The sequence below is a fragment of the Tenrec ecaudatus genome, chromosome 9 (assembly GCF_050624435.1).
Source record: "Tenrec ecaudatus isolate mTenEca1 chromosome 9, mTenEca1.hap1, whole genome shotgun sequence".
NCBI classification, from domain to species: Eukaryota; Metazoa; Chordata; class Mammalia; order Afrosoricida; family Tenrecidae; genus Tenrec; species Tenrec ecaudatus.
The window spans coordinates 162,346,792-162,367,311 of NC_134538.1; the positions used below are offsets into that span (position 1 = coordinate 162,346,792).

The 20,520-nt window shown below is 47.4% G+C and overlaps 1 protein-coding gene across 1 annotated transcript in view; it reads left to right on the plus strand.

The window, feature by feature from the left end:
- CNTNAP2 (contactin associated protein 2) overlaps positions 1-20,520 on the plus strand; it is a 973,876-nt gene that overhangs the window by 109,368 nt on the left and 843,988 nt on the right. The window lies entirely within an intron of this gene.

The window sequence follows — 20,520 nt, forward strand, 5'->3', positions numbered from 1 at the left end:
TTGGTTCTCAACCTCCTCCGGGCTTCCACTGGAGCTCCTAAACTCTCCGGGGCTTTGTTTTAACATGAAAAGAGGGAATTTTGGTGAAGAAGACACCTTATAGTCAATGGACATAACTGGCCATTCCATGTACACTTGGATTACTAGGACTTTGCTTATCCATAAATCAGTGCTTATATTTTGTTTATGGAGATCAAAACAATGGTTGGCATGTCTGATATTTAAATACACTCCAAACAATTTTACTTCAAACATCAGTCTTTATGTTGTCAAGGGTTTCATCTTGCTTGGAGACACGATCTATGCTCATGGAAGCAGGAGTCAAGAGGCCAGATAATACAAGCCATTGGGTAAATCTGCTATACAAGACCTCTTTAAAGTGCTAAAGAGAAAGGCTGTCACCTTAAGGACTAAGGTGTGCCTGCTTCAAGGCATGGATTTGTCATTGCTTCAATCCACATGTGAAAGTTGGATGTTCATAAGAAATACCTAGGAAGAATCGATACATTTGAATTTTGGTGCTGGAGAAGAATATTGAATACCATGGACTTCCAAAGGAACAAACAAACCCGTCTTGGAAGAAGTACAGCCAGAAGGCTCCTTGGGCCACTAGGACTTCTTCCAAATCTGGAGCTGCCCCTACAAGTCATTTGTCTTCACCCAGCAGCTGTAGCAGTGTTCTGTTTACAACATACACCAGAACTCGCCTCGTGATTTGACCTGACGTTGCTGGGAAGCCAGGGAAGCGCTCCCGGGGAAATTCCAGGCATTTGTGCTCCAGAGGGAGCCCAGGTGGTGTAGTGGTGTGTTGGGCTGCTCACCTCAAAATGACAAGTTTGAATCCACCAACAGCAGGATTCACTGGCAGGAAAAAGATGAGGCTTTCTGCACCAGTAGCGATTTCCAGTCTCTGAAACCTACAGGGGCAATTCTACCCTCTCTAATAGGGCCACGCTAAGTTGGTTCTGAATGAGTAAGAATGTGTGTTAGGCTAGGTTTTCCAGAGAAGCAGAAATCAGTGAAACGTGTACGTATATGTATATAGAATAGATTTACAGAAAAAAGTGGCTCACATAGTTGTAGAAGTGTATGAGTCTAGTCTGGTTCAAGCCCGTGGGTCAGATGTCAGCTGGAGGCTTCTCCTGACACCTGTAGCTGCAGGGGCTAATGGACAGGAAGCAGGAAAACCACAGGCTGGTGAAGTCAAGATGAATGGCTCCAAGGTTGGCTGAGTGAATCCAAGGTTGGCAGCTAACTGATGGCTCCTGGAATCAGCAGGTAATTTAGCAGAAGATGGAGGAACCCGATGTAGCATGTAGACCCAGCAGAAGATAAAGGGGTGAGAAGAGCTCTGCTCTGCTCAGGCTCTCTCTTAGACAAAGGTAGGAGTCAGCAGGCTGTTGTCTGATTGATAGGTTGAACTCCACCCCTACCTTCAGCCAGGTGTGGCTAGGTGACCCAAAGCCTAATAGTCACAGAGCATGTTCTGAATGGGGCGGGGCGATGCTGTGTGGGAAGTCCTGGGGTGAGTAACTCAGTTGGAGAGTCTCAGGCATCTGTTTTCGTAGAGATGGACCAGTGGGAGCATCCAAGCCGGGTGCTCATTACAGCCTAACACAGGAACATTCCGTGTCCTGCAGCAAGTGTGTTCTGTACGTTTAGGGGTTTTCCCAGAGCTGGAGACAAGGTTCTCCAGGAATTCATCAACACGGTCTAGTTAGCCCTCTAGTACCTTCATCTCTTGCTCTTTCATGGCATGTCAGTAAATAAAAATGAAGGAGGAAATGGGAAGCATTCAGGGAGCTTTGCTCACATTGTCTAATTTGCCTGAAAAGACACCCAGTCTCACGCCAGGCCCTCTCCCTTCCCCCCTCTCCAGTTATTAGGCGTCCTGTCTACACATTTGGTGAGCAAGCTGGGGAGAGCAAACCAAACCAGTGCCAGACTCACCATGGCACCAGCAGTTCCTTCTTAAGACAAAATTACTCATTCAGGGTCTTTCTGTCTTAATTTTTCTTTTAGTTGTGTTTATCATGACTGCTTCAAGATGGCAAGGCTTACCTGTGGATAAGAACATGTGAACTTGCATTTGTCCCTGGTCTTGGGAACGATTTTTCTGCCTTCCGACCCCATGGCCCTTTGGCTATAACACTGCCTCAGTCTCAGGCTCCAGATCATTTTATTTTCAAGAGCCCAAAGTAGCCCTGTGGTGCTCACAGAGATCAAGATGCCAGGTGGAGAAAGGGGATACAGCGGGCCTGGCCAGGTTCACACAGCAGGCTGGCCCGGTTGGTTTGGTTGGGTAGCACATCAGCGTGATTCTCTGCATTGTCATCTTGTCACACTCACTGTTGGTGAGCGCCGTGCACGCCTGTCCTGGGTGAAACTGACTAATGAAGCTCTGTTCAAGGAGAGCGGATGGCTTTCCGCATATGAATAAAGCATTTATAGAAGCCTGTGTTTACAAGGCCCTTCTGTTATATATATCTGCCTCCTCCCTGTTCCTTCTGCTTTCTGAGCCTGGGCATGGGGCAACTATAAATATTTCCTATTTATATCAAAATACACCCACATCATTTTTGGCGAAGTAGTTTGCTGTTGCCAAGTGTCTGAATGCCAGCACACTCCCTCTTTCCGGAATCAGATCCTGAGGTTGCAGCTGACAGCTACGGAGAGAGCCTGTGGGAGCCACTTATACTCAGGGGCCCTGGGCACCAAGGTGCCATGGGAACAGATTCTTCCCCCAAGCTCACAGGCCCCTGGGCTCCCAAGCAGCCCTGGAGAAGAGTAATTCTTTCCATACATGTTCAAGGGCCAGTGGGCTCCAGGGTAGTTCTGGGAATGGAGTCTCCTACTCCCACTCAGGAATGGACTTTAGGGTCAAAACTGATCATATGGAAATGGGGTCTCACCTCCTGTACCATCACAGGGCTGTGGAACTCCGAGGGAGAGTTGGGAGGATGAGTCCTGAGTAGAGTAAAGGGGAAGAAGTTATGAGGCATGGGGTTGTGGGATATGAGTTGTGAGGGACGAGCTATGAGTTGAAGTTGTGGAGTCAGACTTGGGGTTATGAATCCTGGGGGATGAGTTCTGGGGTAGGTGCTAGGTGGTGTGACTTGGGATGAAGGAGTCATAGCTGAAGGGGTATGATAGGGGATAAAATTATGGGCATGACTCAGAAGAGTGAATTTCAGAGGACAGCAGTGGGGCTATGGCTTGGGGAGAGGGGCGCATCAGATTACAGCACATGGGAGAAACACAAAGGGATGGAGAGGGAGGGGAGCACATTCTGGCCCATCAAGTCCCAAGGATGATGTTCCTGCTCAGAACAGACAACGCACGGGGAGGACCATAGGGCCAGCCCCACCACCGGGACATGGCATCCCTCACTCAACCCTTGTGCTGTGGGGAACAGCACTAGAGACATAGTGTGGGAATAGTGCAAGGTCTAGCCCCATCACACTGGGGTAAGGCACTGAGGGTATGCAGCAGAGCAGCAAGGGGAGCAGAGTGATGAAACCCCCTGAGGAATACCAAAAATAGACTCTGGAGACACAGTGTGGCACCCCATCAGACTCAACTGGAAAACACTCGTAAAGGCAACAAACAGACCTGGAACTATTTACAGGCTTTTCTTTTTTTTCCAGTGGCTTTCTTTTTGCTATTGTTATTTTGTTCCTGTTTTCTGCTATTGTTGTTATTGTTTCGTTGGTTTTGACTTCCTTTGTTGTTTTATTTGGCTTTCCCTGGTTTTTACACTTATTAATGTATCTGCATGTCTCTGTAGATAAGATAGGCGGGATAAATAATTCAGAGAGGAAAAAAATGAGACCAATGTTTCCTGGGATACAGGAGAAGGGGAAGCAGGAGAAAGGAAAGGGGTGTGGCGAGGAACCAACCCAAGGACAAGGGAACAACAAGTGAACTAAAATCAATGGAAGGAAGATCATAGGATGCCTAGTGGAGCTCAATCAAGGGCAATGTAGCAGCAAGGAATTACTAAACCCGAATGAAGGCTGAACATGATGGTTGGGCAAGAGGAAAGTAAAAAGGATATCAAGAAAAGAACCAGGAGGCAAAGGACATTTTTAGAGGCCTAAATACTGATACAGGCATATATATATATATATTTATATATATATTTATATATAATATATATAATGAGAGGAGAATAGAACTAGGTACTCATATCTATATGTTAAGAATTAAGGTTGCAGATGGACATTAGGCCTCGACTCAAGTACTCCCTCAACACAAGAACATGTTGTAACAATCCGGCATTCTGTGATGCTCACCTTGCCAAGACGATCACTGAAGACAAAGCGGGTGCATAAGCAAATGTGGTGAAGAAAGCCGATGGTGCTGGCTATCAAAAAAATAGCATCTGGGGTCTTAAAAGCTTGAAGATAAACAAGCAGCCATCTAGCTGAGAAGCAACAAAACCCACATGGAAGAAGCACACCAGTCTGTGTGCTCAGGAGGTGTTGATGGGATCACGTATCAGGCATCTAAGATCCAGAATAAAACCATACCCAATTTGAATTGCGGGGGAGGGGGAGGATTGGAGTGGAGAACCAACACCCATCTGTAGACAACTGAACATCCCCTCACAGAGAGGTCACAGGAAAGGGATGAGTCAGTCAGGGTGCAGTATAGCACCGATGAAACGCACAACTTTCCTCTAGCTCTTTGGTGCTTCCTTCACCCCACTATCATGACCTCAATTCCACCTTAAAAATCAGATTAGACCAGAGCATGTACACTGCTACAGATAAGAGCCCTCAACACAGGGAATCCAGGATAGGTAAACCCCTCAGGGCCAACAATTAGAGTAAAGATACCAGAAGGATTAAGGGAGGGTGGAGGGAGAAAGGGGGAATGGATCACAAGGATTGAACTAGAACCCCTCCCAGGGGGACGAATAAAGTAAGTGAGGGGCAACAAATGATGATGTAAGATATGGAAAAACTAACCTATAACTTAACAGGGATTTGTGAGGAAGGGCGGGCATATGAGGGAGGGGGGAAATGGGGAGATGACATCAGGGGCTCAAGTGGGAAGAGAATGCTTTGAAAATGATGATGGCAGAATATGTGCAAATGTGCTTGATACATTGGAGGAATGTATGGGTTGTGATAAGAGATGTAAGAGCCCCCAGTAAACGTATTTAAAAACTATGGACATGAATTCTTTGGAGGTAGGTGTTGAGGGCTAGGAATTAGGAGGCAGATCAGAAAGCTCATGAGCAGAGAAGAGACATTTGAATTCGACCTGGAAGCATGTGACCATCACAAGGTGCTGTTGAGTCAGTGGTTCCTCACAGCAAACCTAGGTACCACAAAACAACAAACTGTGCAGGCCTGGGCCACCCTCACAATTCTTTTTTCATTTCAGCCCATTGTTGCAGCCATTGTGTCAGTCCATCTCATTGGGTGCCTCCTTCTTTTTCCCTACCCCTCCATTTTACCATTTGATCTCCTTATCTAGGGACTTTTTTCTCCATCCAAAATATGAGACAAACTCTCACAATTCTTGCCTTTAAGGAGCATTCTGGCTGTACTTCTTCCAAGACAGATGCCCCTTATTTGTAAAGCCCATGGTAATTCCAATATTCTTTGCCAGCATGACAATTCAAATGTACTTTGGTCTTTCTTATTCAATATCCAACTTCCTTGTGCATATGGGACAATTGAAAATATCATGGCTTGGGTCACGCACACCTTAGTCCTCAAAGCAGCATCTGTGCTTTTCAACACATTGAAGAGGTTCTGTGCATCAGATTTACCTAATGCAATGCATTGCTGGATCTCTTGACTGCTGCTTCCATGAACATTGATTGTGGATCCAAGCAAGATGAAATCCTTGACAAGTTAAATCTTTTCTCCATTTACCATTATATTACCAATTGGTTCAGTTGTGAAGATTCTGGTCTTCTTAACATGGCACTGCGATCCATACTGCAGGCTGTAATCCTTGCTTTTCATCAGAGAGGGCTTCAAGTCCTCCTCACTCTCAGCCAGCAAGGTCGCCTCATCTGTCTATCTCAGGTTGTTAATAAGCCTTCCTCCGGTCCTGATGTCACATTCTTCTTCATATGATCCAGCTTCTCTGACTATTTGCTCTGCATATAGATTGAATGAATATGATGAGAAGATACAACTCTGATTTTAAACCATGTAGTATTTCCTTGTTTGGTGCAAAAGTCTTCTCTTTGTCCAGGAGTTCACTATATGTAACTCTATCGATCCTGAGAATAACCCCCTGGCATTTGCTCAGCAAAGAAGAGAGAATGAAAGCAGAGACAGTCTAACCCATATTTTTAGGAACCTGCAATTGTTACATCATGCTGTCTGAGAAGGAGTACAGGCACAAATTGGTTTTACACTTGATGCCAGGAGACATGTCTGCCCCAATGATCATGTTACTTACTGGGCTTGACCTCATTTCTCTGTACTTTGTGGTAGACACAGTGGGGGGAATCATTGCACATGTGTGCAATCAGAGATTGCCCTTCAATCATTTTTCAATCCACTGGAAATTCTGAATCTTGCATACATCAGTGTTTACAGGGAATTTAAATACACCAACTTTACATTTCACTCTGCACACCCTGGTGTTCTGGTACGGATTATTTGCATACCTGGAGGGAGCTTAAGCTTCATGAGAAAATGGAATTAAAAGGCAAACATAAGAAGTAAACCAAACCCACTGCCATTGAGTAAGAGGGAAAATCCAGTAAAAAGCAACGGAGATGGAGGAGGAGAAGGACGGGGGTGTGAGGTCTATGCTGTTCCATACACAGACCTGCAATGATGGTGAGCTGTGAGACAAAGCCTGGGTTTACAGGCAGGCTGAAGGGGTCTGGGAGAGGGGGGGGAATACACCCACTAATAGACGGATGGGTAGATGATAGATTGATACATACATACATACATACATAAGCAGTAGATAGATTTGAGAGGGGATATGTGTACATGGATGTTTACTTTTGCTGCAAACATCACCACGCTTTCAACAGAATAAGTACATGAAAAGTTATTATACATGACCATTTTGGATGTGTATGAGACAAGAAGCCTGGAGCCTGTGACTGTCACCTCAGGTGATACAGAAAAATAGGTAGATTATAGATGAATGGATGGATGGATGGATGGATGGACAGATGGACGGACGGATGGATAGATAAAAGAATAAGTAATGGCATTTTGCGTTTTCTCACAAACTTTGTGAAGCTATCTTCTATCATTGATAATGTTGCATATAAATCATTTGTTTTATTCCATCCTGCAGTTCTTCCAAGTATATCTTTTAGGGCAACATTTTAGCTCCAAAACATAAGGAGCTGAGCATTCTCTGAGGCAGATGACACGGACAGGGTTTGATTTAGACACGTGAGCACCTTGGACACTGACCCTCTCTGGGACTGCCCCATCTGATCACCCACACATAGAAATGTACATTCTGGGAGCCGCAAAAAGTGTTGCTCCCACACCGTCAATTCATACATGCAGGGCTTTGCTCTAGACAAAGGGGTTTAAACAATGCGATAGGTAGGTTTATTGGCCAATGAACACAGCTGGGATTAATTGAAGGGCAGAGAGATAAATGGCTCAGTGAGCCTCTCCTTTCTTGTCCTCTTGCTCTTTCATGATTGGACCAGTGTGTGGCTGCCTTAGCTGGTTCTCTGCCTCAACTTTCCAGTTACGCTACCTTTGGGGCACCTGTGGACTGTGTCGCTGTAGTTTGAGGTTCCTTCAAGATCTGCTTCACCATGCTACTGGTGTATACGTCACTTGAGCTAGGGACTGTCGGAGCTTGTCATCTGGCTGACTGTTGGTGTCCTGCCTTGATGTTTGCTGCCTTTGGACGGATTGCCTGAATTACGCGACAGAGGACTCAGTTGTCTGCTCCCTTGGCTTGTACCTGGTGGCCCTCAAGATTTGAAGGAATGCCAGTGTATTAGCTGTCTCATGGAAGTGAGTTGCACTGAGCTGCTCTATAGACTAATTAGCTTATTTCTTATGTTGTATCTATCTATCTATCATCTAATCATAAGTGTCCTGGTCTTGTTTCTCTAGAGAACCCTGTCTAACACAAACAGGTCTCTGTGATCCCTGGATGGCATAATCTCACTAGGACGTCTCCATGGGTGTGCACGGGAACACATGTTCAGCAAGTTGTGGTGACTGATAATGAGTCAGGTCTCTCGGGAATCCTGGGTGGACATTGCAGGTTGTTGAGTAGCGGGAGGAATGACAAAGAGCTCTCTGGTGTGCCTTCAGGGATCGTTGATGCTTGGACTGTGTGTAAAGCAATTTCTACATCGGGAAACACACCTTGTATCTTATCTTCCTTTATGGAATCCTAGGTGCCTGGATGAGCAAAATGTGTCTTACCAAAATAAGTAAAATTAGTTTCTCTGTAAAAGGTTGTTTCCAAGTCATTGGGAGAAGACTGCAGGGATTTCCTGGCAGCCTTCCAGGTATCTCCACATGGGGAGGGGGGGTCGTACCTGCAGTCAGAGGCCTCTCTGACCTGTGCACTGTACACCCCTCCTTCCTGCACCTCCACTTTCCCACATGGTCTTCTCCAGAGACCAGAGACTGCATAGAGAGAATGGTTACTCATTTTTTTCATCAGGAAAGAAAACATCTGGCAGCAATGACACCTTCCAGCAATGCCGGTGTATGTCCCCTTGACTGGAGAATTGAGAAGTCATCTCTATTTCACTGAGTCACTTCCCCAATCCCCATCCCTTACTAGAAGGGGACAGAGGGACCTTGGTAGCAAGGAAAGGCTTCTTGCCCCCAGTACTTTTAATGTCTCAGACACTCCTGGGTGGAAGCTTGTCCTTGGTTGATGCTTGAACCCTTGGACCTTGGGTTCATTAGAGGGTCCCACAGGAAGGGATCTTACAATGACATGAGCACTCCCATTGTCCCCTGGAGGATGACACAGTCTCTCCCCTGAGTTATAGTAAAACCTGCAAACACAGCACCTGTGTCAGGCAGACAGATGTCTCCATGAGAAGGGAAGCGCTAATATTTCCATTGAATACACGGGAAAGGGGCATCCTCTGGGAGGCAGACCAGTGGAGGGGCCTCCGAGAACAAGGCAGGCTGGCGAGCTCTGGCTCTCACAGTCTTTGCTGTCCTTGCACCAAGAACATGGAGCATCAATGACCTGGGCAGGTTTATGGGATTTTCATTCCCCTTGTTCTTTTCCATACATGAGATCTCATTTCCACCCACATGCTCAGCATATTGGAAATCTCCTTCTCCCCATAGTAAAACCTTGATTAAATAAAGAGTATTTGCTTACATCCTTTATGCAAATAAATTGGATCCTCAAGCATATAAAAAAAATCAAGTATAGTCAGAAATTGCTTATGGATTTTTTATGGTAACCTCACTGGCTAGCATGTGGGTGTGTTCTTATAAGTATGCACTGAGTGGATAAACCAGGAGATTTACCTGTAGTAAAAAGGGAAGTGGCCAAGATCATTAATAATGAAAGTTTTTAATCATTTTATTGGGGGCTCGTACAACTCTTGTCATATCCATCCACCCATCCATTCTGTCAAGCACATTTGTACATTTGTTGCCATCATCATTCTCAAAACATTTTCTTTCTACTTCAGCCCTTGATATCAGTTCCTCATTCCCCCTCCCTCCCGTGCCCTCCCTCATGAACCCTTGATGATTTATAAATTATTAATATTTTTGTATGTCTTACACTGTCTGATGTCTCCCTTCACCCACTTTTCTTTTGTCCGTTCCCACTGTGATCAGTTTCCCCCCCACACACACCTTCCCCTCCCCCTACTGGTATCGCTACTCTCATTATTGGTTCTGAGGGATTCATCTGTCCTGCATTCCCTGTGTTTCCAGCTCTTATCTGTATAAGCGTACATCCTCTGGTCTGACTGGATTTATAAGGTAGAATTGGGGTCATGATAGTGGTGGGTAGGAAGAATTAAAGAACTAGAGGAAAATTGTATGTTTCATCAGTGCTATACTGCACACTGACTGACTCCTCTCCTTTCCAGGACCCTTCTGTAAGGGGATGTCCAGTTGCCTACACATGGGCTTTGGGTATCCACTGCACATACACCCTCATTCACAATGATATGATTTTTTGTTCTTTGATGCCTGATACCTGATCCCATTGACACCTCGTGATCACACAGGCTGGTGTGCTTCTTCCATGTAATTTTTTGTTGCTTCTCAGCTAGATGGCCACTTGTTTATCTTCAATCTTTTAAGACCCCAGATGCTATATCTTTTGATAGCCAGACACCATCAGCTTTCTTCACCACATTTACTTATGCACCCACTTTGTCTTCCGTGATCATGTCAGGAAGGTGAGCATAATGGAATGCCAGGTTAATAGAACAAAGTGTTCTTGCATTGAAGTATTTGAGTAGAGGCCCAATGTCCATCTGCTACCTTAATACTAAACCTATAAACATATGTACATAGATCTATTTCCCCATCATGATATATAAATATGTTTACATATGCACATGCCTGCATTTAGATCTCTATAAATGCCCTTTGCCTGCTAGTTTTTTCCTCTATTTCCTTTTACTTTCCTCTTGCCCCACTCTCATGTTCAGCCTTCACTTGGGTTTCAGTAATTCCTCTCGGTTACATTGCCCTTGATCAAGCCCTACCAGGACTCCTACACCCTCTTCGCTATTGATTTTAGATCACTTGTTATTCTCTTGTCCCTGGGCTTGTTAACGCCACCTTGTTTACCCTGCCTCCCTCTCTCCCATGCCCCACCCAGGAACCCTCGCCCCATTGTTTTCTCCTCCAGACTGTTTATCCTGCCTATCTTATCTATATGCGCACACACAAAAAGACAGAGAACAACAAAAGAAAACAAAACAACAACCAAAAATAGTAAAGCCTATTAATAGTCTACGGTTTGTTTGTTGACTTTTAGGAGTATTTTCGGGTCAAGTCTGATGGGGTGCCATTCCCTGCCCCCAATGTCTATTTTTGATATTCCCTGGGAACTTTGTTGCTCTGTTCCCTTTGCTGTTCTGTCGCACACCCTTAGTGTTTTGTATCAGTGTGGTGGGGTCAGCTCTGGTGCAATTCCCGTACTATGTCTCCAGTGTTGGTTGTCCCCCATAGTGCCATGGGTCAGTGAGGGACATCATGTCTCATAGTGGGGTTGGCCATATGGTCCTCTCTGTGCCTTGGCTGCTCTGAGTGGGAATATCGTCCTCAGGGCTTGGTGGGCTGGGATGTGTTCCACTCTCCCTTCCTCCCCTTCATTGGTTCCAGTGTGCTTTCATCAGACATGACCCTATTCCTGAGCTGTAGCTTCAGTGCTGGCCTCTGAAGTGAATTCTTCTGGGGGGAGGGAGGGCTGTCCACGTAGTTGGGATTGGGGCCAGCCCCTCTGACCTCTCTATTGGTTCCCTGCTTCATGCTGGTATATTGCCTTCACATCTTGCAGCACCACAAAAGTTATTTACAGTAAGATATTTGTTTACAATGGTATAAAGGATGGCCCTGCCAGATATTAATCCGTTAGTTCAGATGAAACTTGTGGAGTAGCCATTCATTTTAAGGATAAGAATCGGGAGCCACATCATGGTCCTTCCTAGTAAATCCAGCACCACAGGTTGCATTTCCTTTTAATTCCCTCTGCTGGTAAAGTCCAAGGACCTGGAGGTCCATACCCCATCCGACCTCTGCTTGACCCTCAAGGTCCGTATGTTGTCCAGCAGGAACATGATCCCCAGAATGGATTCACTTTCAGGCTGGAAGGGTGTCCAAGGGCTATGATCTCTACTGGACCAGTAAGGCTGGTCTTTATGAATGAGAATTCACTTCTAAATTCTTCCCTCACCCTGTCCCGACCCTTCCATTGTGATCGCAGGCCGAGCAGCTGACAGTGGTGGCTGGGTGCCGTCTTGTTCTACTAGACTCAGAGCAGGGGAAGCTGGACTTAGCATGGCCATTTAGCACTTTGCACCAATGACCTCTTTTCATCTTTGCTTTTCTTCATTCTTGTCTACAATCTATATTTCCAAGGAGATATTGGCCATTTAATACATTAGTTGGTGTCCTTAAGTCAATGGTCTCACCTGGTTATATTTAATATACATTCTTAACATGGGGGACTACACTTATTACATGGGGAATCAATTCTCACACTGTAAAGTCAGGAAATAGATTCTCAAATGAGATTAGGACACACCTCAGGCAGAGGGATTTTCTCCAAAGTTTGCCTAATTGCAAGGAACTTAACGTAATGATGCAATTCATACTCTCAGTCTGGAAAGGGGGCTCCCCTGAAATTGTGTGCCTAGTGTGCGGGACCTTGTGTGAACAGGTACTCGCCATAGAAAAGTTTTATTTCCTTCTCAGTGAAATCCTTATTCCACATTTCTTAAAACAAGACCAATGTTCTGTTTCAGCCCTTGGTCAAAGATGGATGGAAAATATCTGTCACATAATGATTATCCTACAGAAAGTTTCTCATCACTCGCAGAAACACCACTCAGGAAGCCAAAGTTGCATTGGCCAAACCTACTGCACAAGACTTCTCAAAAGTTCAAAAGCACAGGATGTCACATTGAGGACCAAGAGCACTGTGTGCATTTGATAGAGAGACGATGAATAAAAAGTCAAGAAAAGATCGGATGCACTTGATTTATGGTGTTGGTGAAGAATGTTGAAAGCCACCTGAACTGCAGAAGAGCAGACAAATCTGTCTTACAAGGAGTAAAGCCAGAATATTCCACAGACATGAGGGCAATGAGGTTTTACCTCATAATCAGTAGAAACCAGTCCCTGGAGATGGGAGCGCATGCCTGGTGGAGTGGAGAGTCAGAGAAAAATAGGACGCCCCTCTACGAGGTGGCCTGGCCCAGTGGTCGCAGCTGAGCGGCAAGTGTGGGAACCTGGCACAGGAAGGAGCCCTGCTTCTTCTGGTTGTACTTGCGGTCACTATGAACCACCTGCAGGGCACATGGCAACAACAACCACCTTAGAGAGAGAAAGAAATGCACATGCTGAGTCAGAAAGAAATGCTTTTCCCCCCACATCATTTAAGCAAAATATTGATTTCAACAGTGTAGGTTACAGGTGCAAAATACATGTGCATACAGCATGTTGATTTGGAGTGTGTGATGTTCTCGTTTCAGCATTGAAGACTTTGGTGCCTCTTCCTCACCATGGTCATCCTCAAACCAACAGAGCCACGCTCCCCAACATCAAGTCCATTGCACCTCAGAGGGTCCCCAGTGGACAGGGTGGAGATGCCTGTAAGTCTCAGGGGTTCTGAGACTGCACGTGTTCATGGGAGCAAACAGCCTCAAGTTTCCCCCCAGAGGGAACTGGGGGTTTCTCACTGCCAACCTCAGCAGCCCAATGTGTAAAGCACTGCGCCACGTGGGCTCCCCTTTAAATGGCCATCGACAGAGGCCACGTCCAGCTGGAGCTCTGTATCACACAGGGTCAGCAATTTCAGTCTCTTCAAGGTGAGAATGTGAAGGGGCACTTCGTCATCCTGATTACTGGACGCCATCACTTTTGGTAGTTCCCTAGCTAGTTCCCATGAGATTGAACCATCCTTCATGTTTTGGAGCTTAGAATCCATTTCCAGGGCCTGTCTGTTCAAGTCTTCTGCTTCTTTTTGGATCCATTTGTCTGGCTGTTCATCAGTGACTCACAGGACAACTTGGGCAATGTCACTGTCTTTTCATTCATTCCCCGGGAACTTGGTGAAGCCCCAGGTGTTTGTTGGACACAGACATGCCTCGGGCAATTCTTGTCCCAGCCCGGCTTTGCCATGTCATTCCCAACGCAATGCATCTTTAAAGATCAGGCTTGCTAATTGTAGTAGAACATGCTCTGTCTGGCCTGCTGTCCTCTCTCGAACCAGTGTTTGTTCACTCCTGTGTAAGAAACTGTGTCAGCCCAGATGTGGGGCATACCAGCCTCCGCTCTTGGCTAAACGCACGAAGATGTTTGCTTCCACGCTTAGAATGGACACACACGAGTAACTGGCATGGGGACAGCGGAAGCCAGTGTGTTTGTCTTCTGCTGCCCTGCGGATGTCCAGTTGGCCTTAGGCAGGTTATGAGAGGGCCACCACCTTCATTAGCTTTTCTGCTGGGTCGAACCCCTCATCAGCCATGTTTATATTAGTGGTGTTTTGCTTTGTTTTTTTCTCAGAACAGGCAGTCCCTTGGTTACAAATGAGGTCCGTTCCTAAGTGTGGCTTTAAGAACGTGTAAGTGAGTTTGGAATGGATATGCATCTTTCTTACTTAGCCATATCGTAGTGCAAGGGGGAGCCCTGGTGGCATAGTGGTTACATATTGGGCTGCTAACCCTAAGGTCAGCAGTTCAAAACCGCCAGCCACTCTGCAGGAGAAAGATGAGACTTTCTACTCCTGTAAAGTTTACCGTCTTGGGAACCCACAGGTACAGTTCTATGCTGCCCCAAAGAGCCGTTATGAGTCAGAATTGACTCAGCAGCAGTGAATTTGGTCATTGGAGGTGTTGTGTCTGGGTTTCCGAGTGAGAACAAATGTACAAGACGGTAGCAGACAAGCAGGGTTTGTCTAAAAGTCAGAGGACAGACATGCCTGGAATGTGTGTGTTGCTCATCCTTGTATCTATGACACTTGTGTTCAATTACAGTAACTTTATGGTAAGTCTTAGCCTCTATGAAATGAAGGTAGTTGGCAGGAAAATGCAAATTAAGAAGCATAATAAGTCAGAAGGGCTAAGATAAAGTTTTGGGGTTTTTTAGCAAGCTAATACTATCAAGATTTGATAGTCATGTAGATCAAAACACTCAAACTCACTTCCACAGAGTCAGTGCTGACTCATAGCAACCCTACAGGACAGGGTAGAAAGAGTGTGGTGGGTTTCTGAGCCTGGCCCTCTCTGTGCTCCCATAGATGGCCTCACCTTGCTCCCATGGGCTAGCAGGTGGTTGCTCACTGCTGACCTTGAGGCTAGAAGCCCAACACCTAACCTATTCTGGACAGTGGAGTAGAGAGCGGGGAGGGTTTGGTAATTTTGACTAAACTTGAAAGTAAACGTCCAATTGGTTGGAACTGCAGTCCCAACGTCTGGGCACGGGCCCACAGAAGCAGCCTCGCAGGGATGCTGGCCACAGCATGCTCTTGATTTCTCCGTCCTACACAGGCCCACCTGCCCAGCAGCAGGCCAAGGAGGGAGCTGCCAACTGCCGCCTGCAGCAGACCTGCAGCTAGAGAGGCCAGAGAAGGCTCTTGTTAGTGCGAGCCCAGGAGAGCTTTCTGGAGCCTGGGAATGGAGGATGGATGGATCTGGATAGAGGTGGCATGGGTCTACTCACTGTGTGATCATTTTGTGCACATGTACATGAAATCCTCTGACCAAACGCAGCCATGCATCAAACATGTGAGTCTCAGAACAGGATCTACGACACTGCAACATTGCATGCTGCCATCCAGCCCAGCAATGTGCAGGAAGTCCATTTGGGCAGCACGATTCTTCCTGAGCGCTGCATGCTGGCGTGTGAGCCTGCGGCTCGTGATGCTTGGCTTCAAAGGGGACTCTGGGTGCTTTGATGAGAAGCAGATTGTGCCAGAGAAGGCCTGGCTTCCAGCCCTTCAAGACCATTCTGCTTCGTAATATGCGTGCTATGCCAGCTCCCTGTAATGGACAGATCCCACTGCGTGCCTTCCATGCCACCCTAGTGGGAATATTCGAAGTGTAGCCGACCGGACCGGGGCCCATGGCACTCTGTGGTTGTTGCTGGATGCCTCATTCATCAATGTGCTTGGGCACGATGATTAACCATCACGAAACTCGCCCAACATGGTTACCGCAGGGCCCACAGGGGGACAATTCACACCGAGCCGGATGTTGCCAAGCGCAGTGCTCAGCTCAAGGTAGCTTTCCCCTAGGGAATGTCCCGCTTCCTATTAAGCACGAGCTTATTTCCCAACGGAAATCCCTGCACGCGCTGAAGCCCTCCTGGCCACTCTCCTCAGTCCCCAGCCCGGTCCTTGGTCCTTGTGGATTCGGATGTGCTGGGCACCTTGTGAGCCTGGCGGGAGCCCTTCCTGGTCTGTGCTTTCTGGATTCACGTGTCCCCTCGCTCGTGAAGTGTGGCTTCAGGGCGGTCCTGGCTGCCAGCGCCTTTGGGAGGTAGACGGATGGCCACAGATGTGAAGGACTGGCACCGGCCTTGTCCTCAGGGACAGGCCCTTTGGGGAAGCTGGAGCTTCTCTGCCCTTTCGCACTGACCTCACTCTTCTCACGAGGTGACATCTTGCCCTGGGGTAGTTTAGCCAGGGTGCCCAGGGCACATTCGGGACTGCTGTGCTTTGTGGGGCTCCCTGGTGGCACAGTGGTTAGCGCTGGGCTGCTAACTGTCAGGAGAGCAGGTCAAACCAGCCGCGACTGCTGGGGAGGAAGACAGGGAGACGGGCTTTCTGTTTCCATGGGGAGTCAAAGTCTCAGACCCGCGGGGGACCGTTCTGCCCTCTCCAGTAGGGTCACTGTGAGTCTGAATTGCCTCGATGGCATGAGTCTGAGGGGTAGGTTTTACTCCCTTTTGGAGACTGTAGAAATGGGGACAGGTGGGTCTGTCTCCTGTCATCTGAACCCAATGATATCACTCCAGGATCCTCCCGTCAGGACAGGAAAGGTGCCTGGTCCTCCTGCTTTTGTTTCCTCTTCACAGCACATCTCTGGGGCCTGCATTTGAGGAAAGGGGTGGCACTGGTGGGCATGGCAGAGCCTGGCAGGTGGGCATGAGAGGGCGGACCGCTGCCACACACTTGCACTGGGATCTACCCATGGTGAAGCTCCTTCCCTCTTCTTGCTGAGTCGCACACCCCTTCACCCCCTGTCCCCCTCCCCACAGCTGCACAGCGAGCTTCTCCTGTATCTGTGAATGGGCATCTGGCTTGTGGCCAGCTGTTGGCTTTTTCTAGTGAATCTGCTGTGGGCAGTCACAGGCTGGTCTTTATAGGGACATTGGCCTGGTGGGCAGGACTGTGTGGAAGGTGGCGCTGAGTACATGGACTGCTGTCCACGGGTGGGTCCTGGCAGCCAGGGCTGCTCCTTGGTCTCCAGGTGCTGGTTGTGGCTCAAAGATCTCTGTTCCAGCAACAATTGGCAGTTGAGGGTGGGATCCCGCCATTCAGGTGTGTGTGAGATGAGACCTAACAGCCTTCAGCCCAGGAATACCTGTGCATGGTTCTGCTTGACCCTGTTGGATCCCCACAAGTTGGACTTGCCTTGAAGACACACCAGAAGGTCCCTCTTCTGATCAGTGACTCTCCTGGCCCCGCAGCTCCACCTGCTCAGCCTGGCTTCCCTGGTCTCCACATTGCTTGCCTCAGGTCTCCGCTCAGGGCGTCTGCCTGTTTCTTCCTTCCTGTTGGTAACCCCCATGGCTTCATACCTACGCACATTAAGGTGATATTGAATATCTGGCTCCCTAGTCATAAAGTCTATACTAAATAAAGAATATTTTTGTACATTCTCCATACAAGTAAATCAAATATATATATTCAGGTGTGTTAAAAATTGCTTATGAAGTTCTTATTTTGTGTGTGTGTGTGTGTGTGTTTAAATATCAACAGTTGGCAAACCAAACCAGGGCAATTATTCAGAGTCAAAAGGCAGATAGATGTCCAACCCCTTCAATCAGGCAACTTAGGGAGAGTCAATGGCACTTCCGCATCTGGGTAATAATCTTCCCCTGGATACTAATAAAGCTGATCAGTCAAACTTGGGAATTGCTGTGGGATCTCGGGCAATGGCAGGCGGGCAGATGTCCCTCAGAGAGTCCGTGCGTCTGCCTGGTCACTCAGGCTGCCACATAAACACAGTCTGCCTCTCTTTGTAGCAGGCGGCTGGAACCAATTCCTTTTGACCCTCTGAGCTGAGGCTAAGGTATTGCACCTCCGCGGTGTTTTGTCTTCTATGCAGGACAAACCCCACATTATCCTCAGCTGAGAGGAGACTGCTTTGATTCTCTAGAGCAGGGGCAGAGAACATTTTTTTTTTCTGTCAAAGATCATTTGGATATGTATGCCATTATTGGTGAGCCATGCAAAATTATCAATCAAGCAATTGTAGCCGGCATATTTGGCCCAACAACTGATTATCTGGCCCCCAATGTGATGGGGATGCATAAGGTTGTCAGGGGCCCCTTCCTCCGAAGGGGGATGAGTCCTTCGCCATTGTCTGTCCTTAGTCTGGAAGCTCCGCTGACACCTGTTCACTCTGGGCAACCTGCTGGCATTTGAAATACCTGTGACACAGCTTCCCGCATCACAGCGACACACAAGCCACCACAGAATGACTCACTGCAGGCAAATGGTGGGCAACGGAAAAGAGGAAGGCACTCAGCAAGATGGACTGACACAGGAGCCGCAACAAGGGGCTCAAATGTGAGAACGACTGTGAAGCTGGCACAGGGCCGGCAGGGCTTGTTCTGTTGTCCGAACCTATCAGCACCAGCATGGTGGCGGCGGTGGCTCCCCCTTGGTGAGGTGGGTGATCGGTTGGGATTGATGAGTTCCTGGGCCTCATGCCCTGTGGGCCGGACGATCCTAACCCTGCTCCAAGGTCTGTGAGTTCTCTGTAGACCCTGGTAGCATAGTGGTTATGTGTTCAGCTGATAACTACAAGGTAAAAGGTTTGAATCCCTGAGCCACTCTGGACTCAAGACGAGGCTTTCTACTCCCCATAGAGAGTAACCTTCTCAGGAACCCAAGAGGGGTGGTTCTCCGCTGCCCCGTAGGGTCACTGAGAGTGAGAATCGACTCAATGGCAGTGAGTTGGGCCTGGGTTTGAAGGACTGGCATTCTGCTGATGCGATCATTGCCTCTTCTTCCTGCCTGCCCAAGTCTTACTTTCCCAGTTGCACTTGATCACTTGATTGTTGCAGAAACTTGGCGGGTGGGGGGGGGGGGCGATATGGCAGGTGCCCCCTGATCTACTGTGCGTTGAGTTTCCACGAACCCCACTGTCCTTCTTTCAACACTCTTTCTTAGCCTGAGGATGGACCAGCTCCAGTGGCCCTGGGTACTGCGAGTGCACTGCTCTCTCTGCGGAGGGGATGGGTGTGTGTGTGTGTGTGTGTGTGTGTGTGTGTGTGTGTGTGTATGTGTGTGTGTGCAGAAGCTATTTACTAGTCTGTCTGATGGTCTCTCATTCAGTCTTCCCAAGAACCTAGGACTATAGAGCTGTCTCATGTTCTGCCAGCTCCCTTCCCATCAACTTGCAAGATACATATTTGGGGACACTTTTGCCTTCCTCCACTCTCCACAGGATAAACCAGGGAGCATGTTTGTCCTGTGTGATGGCATTTTCTATAGTGTTTGGAGATGAAAGAGGTATCGTTCCTAATCCCTGGGTCGATAGAAGTTACACATTTCACAAGCCAAATGAACAAAGTAATCAACTTCTCCAAATTACCCTGCTTGACAGATCAAAGCCGAGAGAAACTTCCTATCGATCTTGCTCACGTGGCTCTCATGAAAGCCTGACCCTTGCCCTCTGCTGCTTGCTGGCAGGTCAGCGGTGTGAGTCCACCAGCAGCTCTGAGGAAGAACAAAGCCTGCCAGCCTGCTCCTGTTGGGGGACACCCTGCCCCCTATCCTGTGGGGTCACTGTGATCTGCAGCAGACTCCAAGCTCCCCCACAACCACGGTAGCAGAGGTGACTCCCCATTCTCGCTGCAGGTTCTTCTGCAAAGGAAGCAGCTCTTTCTTCTTCTCTCCTCTCTGCTGTGGGTTTTTGCTTCTCTTAAAGATCCAACACCTTCTTTCATTTTTTTAATTAATAAAATAATCATAAGTGCCGTCCTACTGGAAAATCACCACACAGCAAATGTGGGTTGACCTCAAGATTTGGAGCCTGGAGAGTTGATGAGCAAGTCAACGTGGAGGCCAGTTTCTGAAAGTACATCAGATATCAGATGGGCACACCTTCCTGCATTCCTCCACGGAAATCATTGCTTGTTGAGTGCATTGACCAAATCGCCAAGTTCTTGTGAATGGCTGGTATGTGAAGGAGACATAGAACAGCTCTGAGGTTTGGAGGCGTTACTCAACATGCAGGAGGCCTATGGATGGTATCTCCCAATGCCAAGGTGTGATTGATCGCCAACATTTGTCTATAACTCCTCCAGAATGTGGCAGGGATCTACAGAGACCAGATAAATAGGTAAAGAGTGCCCATAAGAAAAACAGGTCCTGAAAATGTTAAAAAGCTAAAATGTCACGTATAAACTATGTCTGATTCACTCCAAGATCTTTCCATCCACTGCACATAAGTGTAGGTAAAATAATTGTAGACACTGTCATTAAAAGAAGAAATATTAAATGATGGAGTATTCTGCCCAGAAAAAAACAGCTTCGTCATTTAATATTTCTTGGCGAAAGAGGGCTGTAGGGTGGGGCACAGAATTCCAATGAACCTTTCATGAGTCAGCTCTTGTGCCTCTGGACAAAAGGAATGTGCATTTTCATGAT